Source organism: Acinonyx jubatus, chromosome E4 (genome assembly GCF_027475565.1).
Source record: "Acinonyx jubatus isolate Ajub_Pintada_27869175 chromosome E4, VMU_Ajub_asm_v1.0, whole genome shotgun sequence".
In the NCBI taxonomy this organism is placed as follows: domain Eukaryota; kingdom Metazoa; phylum Chordata; class Mammalia; order Carnivora; family Felidae; genus Acinonyx; species Acinonyx jubatus.
This window is the reverse complement of record NC_069395.1, coordinates 27,044,219-27,050,218: the sequence shown is the minus strand read 5'-3', so window position 1 is coordinate 27,050,218 and position 6,000 is coordinate 27,044,219.

Sequence of the window (6,000 nt, the reverse complement as noted above, 5' to 3'; positions counted from 1 at the left end):
GGGACATAAATGCTTACTAAATGATGCTATATCAGGTATTGATAACAAAGGAATGAGTTTTCCTTTCCCACATTGAATCTCAGCCCTCCATTATTTGTTTGGCTGCTATGGAGAACTCCAGATTCTAGAGAAATTTAAGATTCCTACCCATAAAGCAATATAAGACACAGACTAAAACTTAGTATAGGCTCAAAGCCCCCAACCTAGCATGGGTCCTGCTTTTACCTCGTGGATTTTTACCAAGGGAGAGATGTTTTGGGAAGATGGGATTCCTCTTTTCCTCAAGGATTTTTCTTCCAAGTCCCCTCACCCAAAAAATGTTTACAAAAGCAGCACCTTAGGATTTACAATGTGATTTTAATAGGATTTGACATTGTCTTTTTTTTTTTTTTTTTTTTTTTTGCATGGACTCATGGAGTGACCTACCTCATCTCTCCATATACCTACCTTAGCACCAAATCGTGATTGTTTTTCTCACACCTCTCTCCTGGAGCCACCCAGAGACCCAGCTCTTCCTCAGACTTGGCCTCCCCCCCCCCCAATCCCCCAATATTACACACTGGCACATGGATTTTCTTCGGTGAACACAGAGACTAGGATTCGGTGCTCACAGACCCCTGGCAACCATCTAGTTCTATCACCTGCTGGGCCCTGTTGATATCTGAAGTGGGCCTTTGTTGATGCTTTGTATTGTTAAAAAGAAAAGCAATGGTGTGTGGGAGGCACCTCAGTGGTGCAGGGTGATGGGGACAGGAGGAGGGCAAGGGGCACACAGCACCTGACAGTTCAATGGAAGGTAATAGACCTGGGTTTCAGTGTTGGGTCTATGCCACCAGGGGCAAAGCAATCAAAGGGGGTAGGTCTCAATTACCCTGTCTGTAAAATGGAGTGAATCATATGTGTCTCCTTACCGGGGAGATATTTTAGGAAAAGAACTGAAGTCATACAATTGAAAGCACTTTATATTTTTAGCAAAGAAAAACAGGTGTGTGTGTGTGTAGGTGGGTGGGTGGGTAATGGGCAATTAAATCCATTTCATGCCACTGTTTTCACCCCCAAAAGAATATAATCCAACAGGTGTTATTTAAAAATTTTGAGGGGCGCCTGGGTGGCTCAGTCGGTTAGGTGTCCAACTTCAGCTCAGGTCATGATCTCGCGGTTCACGAGTTCGAGCCCCGCGTCGGGCTCTGTGCTGCCAGCTCAGAGCCTGGAGCCTGCTTCCGATTCTGTGTCTCCCTCTCTCTCTGACCCTCCCCCCATTCATGCTCTGTCTCTCGGTCTCAAAAATAAATAAAAAACGTTAAAAAAATTAAAAAAAAAATTGAAACCAGCTCTGTGCTAACTCTTGTGAGCTATGTGGAGGAATCATATGACATGGTCTCTACCTTTAAAGAATTTACAATCTAACCAGGTTGCTCAGCTAACACACACGAAACATTGATGAGGCGCGGTGCACTGACTGTGGGTTTGTAACGATGTTTCACAACCATCCTATTCAAGGCGATGAGGAAAGGATTATCTGGTGATGTGACAATGGAGCCAATAGACGGGTGTGCCCCTCTTGGACCAGCACAACCGCCGGCCTCCTACTGTTGCCTTTCTGTCCTTGCTGGGGCACGGGGGTCTTCCAAACCATCCTCACCGCTGTCTTCACCAGGGCTCATGAGTCATGGCCTGATGCCTTGTGACTTGGGCTTGAGGAGATGCCAGTGCCTTCCCCAGGGGTCTCCTCTCCTCATCCCTTTCCACGGTGCCCTTCACCTACAGTCACTGACACCTCCACCCTGTACCCTTTCCCCCGCCGCTGGCTACAAATGCCATCATGACTACAGTAACTGCAGCAGATGCTCTAGGGTGGCCCTGGGTGGGTCACTGCGGTGCTGTCATCCCCATCCCGTCTGTGCTGGCCGAGAGAGGCCACCTCCCTTGCCCCTTCCACAGGAGGAAGAAGGGCGCTAGCATATCCCTTCTAATTTCTGCATTTGCCCCAGGTGGATTAGAAAAGACACGAGGGGCTCCCCTCCCCCCCAGCACGGAGCGCTGTGTCCCCTTCGGGGACTGCCCCCGGCCTTGGGTGGGGGAGCCAATTTGCAATGGGGGTAAAGGACCAGTTTCATTGGTCATGCTTAGCCTGCAGATCCCGGCTCCAGATTCTCCAGTGCTGGGCCAGCAGATTTAGCTCCTTTTCTTTTTTGGGGATTGCCAAAAAGGGCTCAGCATAACTTCTGAGAAGGAATAGGTTGGTGTGATTGCTATCAGCTTTGAAAATTAAAAAAAAAAAAAAAAAAAAGGGAAATGCTAATTAAAATAAAAATCACTACCAAGTCTCACCCATCAGACTGTCAAAATTACTCAAGTCTGAAGCAATATTTGGAAGTGTGGGGTGTGGGGACCGGGGACTGTCAGGCCCCCTCGGTGCCACTGGGGAGAGCAGGTTGACAACATCTAGCAGAGGTAAACTGCTCATATGTCACAGCTCAGCAGTTCCCTCCTGGGCATATGTACCAGTGGTTCTTCGTTGGTGGTGCTTTTTGCTCCCCCCCCCCCCAGGGAATATCTGGAGACATTTTAAATTGCTTTGTTTTCTATTTATACCAACCCAGAAATATGTTCCCCCTTCTTTTCCTCTGTTGTTCGGTGCATCTGCGATGCTTACCTGGGACTATTTTTGCTGTGGTCAAGATGTCATCCACAGGACGTGGTCTGTGGGCAGGCCTTGGGTCTGTGGTGCCTGGGTCTCAGTGCCTGTCTGGTATTCCATCCCCAAGCCCCTGGAAACATCTGTCTGACATCCTCTAGGAAGCTTTTAGGGAAGTCCCCTGTAGATGAAATTATGGATTGAATAGCGTACCTCCAAACCCATATCTGTTCAGACCCTTAGAAAATGACCTTATTTGGAAACATGAAATTAGTTAAGGATCGGGATGAGATCATTATGAATGAAATCCGGTGACCTCTATCCTTATAAGGAGAGGAGAAGACACAGAGATACAGAGAGGGACATGTGAGGACAGAAGGAGGCAGAGACTGGAGTGACGTGGCCACAAGCCAAGAACACAGGAGCTGCCAGAAGCTGGAAGAGGCCAGGAAAGATGCTCTCCTAAAGCCTTCAGAGGAAGCATGGCCCTCGTGGCACCTTGATTTTGGACTTCTGGCCTCCAGAAATGCAAAAGGATGAATAATTAAAAAAAAAAATTGTTTCACACCACCTAGTTTGTAGAACTTGTTACGGCGGCCCTGGGAGACTAATTCGATGGGTTCTGCAGATTGGGAAACAGACTCAAAGCAGTGCTGGCCAGAAGGAGATATTTCCAGAGTAAGAGGAAGGAGGTGTTGGCATGTGGGAGTCCTACGGTGTATGAGAATACCCTACTCGCGTGTTGGTGTCTGTTCCCCAGCTCCACGGAGGCGTGGAGGCAGGTGTGGGGACCGGGGCACCTCACAAATCTCCTCCCCCAGATTTCCCAAAAGGTGACTCTGCCATTTGGCCCCTCAGCACGTGAGCCCGTCATTTCTTATGGGTCACTCTCCCCCACGTGAGACAGCCTGCCTCCCTCTGTCGAACATGAGGTGCCCATGTTGCCTGGTCTCTTGCCCGGTCTCACATACTGGTAGGGCACCAGCACATAATGGTTCTGCCAGTTTAGCCTTGAGTTGAGAGTTAGTGGCACGCAAAAGCCGGGGCCTCGTGGAGGGTGACAGAGTGGTGGCAACCCCTGCCATTTTCCACACACAGGAGCGACAATGGCTCCCCTGAAGCATCCGTCATCCACTTTGGATGGCCTTGGTGGAGCGAGCTCCAGGGTCTGTGCCCTGGGTGGGGAGGTGGCTGTGGTGCCTTCATGGGCCTGACCTTGGGCCTTGTTTCTGGCTGCATGCCCTTCAAGCCTGCTTCTAGAATCATCTATCAGCTACTTGATGTGCCACCCTCTTTAAACAGACAAGCAAGCAAGCGAACACGTGAATAAATGAGTTCCTTTCCTGCTTAACTCAGCTCAATTCAATTGCTCTCGGGCGCAAGCTAAGAATTGGGACTGAGACACCCAGGCCGTCAGGCAGTCTGTCTTAGGATCTGACCCTTACGTGGTTCTTGTTGATTGCATGCCTTAAACTTCCCTGGACACAAATGTTCTAAAATATCCTGTTTTATGGTCCCACAAAGACATACATATTTAGTGGAATGTGTTAGTTTTGGGTTCAGAAAATGTGATCCTTGAAGCCAGTGAGGATTGCTTTCTCATATGCCCAAGGTATCTGTAGGCTGAGAGCCTCCACATGTGAGGCTGGGCCAGGAAACACCCCCTGACACCCTGAAACCAGGCTGAAGCCACCAGGGCTGTGCTGAGCCCTCTCCCATTCGCCACCATGTCGCCTCCCTGTCTTCCTGAGTCACTTTTACTCCTGGGCTGCTGGTGTCCCTGTCACCCTGACCGCATAAAGCTCATTCTGTTTTGGGACTTGGGTTTTGTGGCTCCTTCCTTGGGATCGCTTTCCCCACACCTTCCTATACAAACTGCCCTTGTTGGCCCTCGTATCTGACTCGGGTCTGCCCCAGAACTGCCTGACAAAGCCTGGCGGGCATCTGTTACTGTCCCAGCCCGACGGCCCCGTAGGACACAAGTGGAGGAGGTGTGGGGACTATTGGACTAGAGTGTTTCCTGCTGGTGGGCTTTCTAAAAGCGATCGACACTAACCCCACCTGCTTTCTGATGCTTTTGCTCATGTAGGTAGGTCCTCTTACCTCCTCCTGGGAGTCTGGCCCGTTTCCTGTTATTATTTCCACAACCGGGTCAAGTGTAATTCTGTTCTTTCTCCTTGGAGCATAGCTGGTGACCGAACACACAGGTGGGCCTGCTCATTAACGTTAGCATCCGCAGTTCCTGCCAGACCCCGGCATGACTGGGGTCCTTTTGTCCATTTCGGCCTTTCTGGGCCACGTGGGGCCACAGGCAACCAAGGAAGGACCCGCCTTCAGTCTCCCGTGCCAGTCCTTCTCAAACCACCCATGGCCTGTCCCCCAGGGGGTTGTCTAGTTTCCAGGAAGGATGGCTTCCCTGGAAACTCAGGCTGCCACGGGATCGATCAGTGAGTTTGCTTTCTTTGGGCGCCGCATGGTGGCCCGGGGCACCCCGAGTCTCAGCCAGTGGTGGGAGCCGTGTCTGCCGGCTTCCATTTGTCTGTTTCAGGCAGAGGAGTTTCTGGGAGAGTCTGAGAAGCTCTACCCAAGACGCCAAATCCCCTGATGACACACGTTCAGCTGTGGACCCTCCAGCAGACTGCTCGCGCAGGGGATGGCGGGGCTGGTGAAGAAAGGAGAGCTTCCCGGCCCCCCTGGGGGAAGAGGGTGTTTGGGGCTCCTCCCTCGGCTTTCCTGGCCACTCAGCCCTCATCATTTCCTCCTCTTTTTTTTTTTTTTTTAAAACGAAGAGACATTTTGTCCATATACCTCATTCGGCACTTACAGCCAACTGCTTCAAGCGTTGTCAAATTAGCTGTCTTTTAAATGGCCAAGGCAGGGGCACCTGGGTGGCTCAGCCGGTTAAGCATCCGACTTCAGCTCAGGTCATGATCTCACCGCTCATGAGTTCCAGCCCCACGTCCGGCTCTGTGCTGACAGCTCGGAGCCTGGAGCCTGCTTCGGATTCTGTGCCTCCCTCTCTCTCTGCCCCTCCCCAGCTCATGTTCTGTCTCCCTCTCTCCCTCTCAAAAATAAACAAAAATGTTAAGCAAAATTTTTAAAAAATGGCTAAGGTGAAACACAGGTCAGTTATTACTATCTTCACCAAACTCCACAGCAAGTATCAGGAGAGCTTTATACTCATAGTTTTATATACGGAATACACTACTCACTTTTGCCGTATGTTTTGCATACAATAAACATTTGTCGAGTGATGGAGCCGTCCTCCTGGAGAGAAAAGACCACGATTTGCCTTCTTTTCTTGTGTTTCTTCTATCATCCACCTTTTTGCTTCTTTCCATGGCTTAACTTAGTCTGGGATC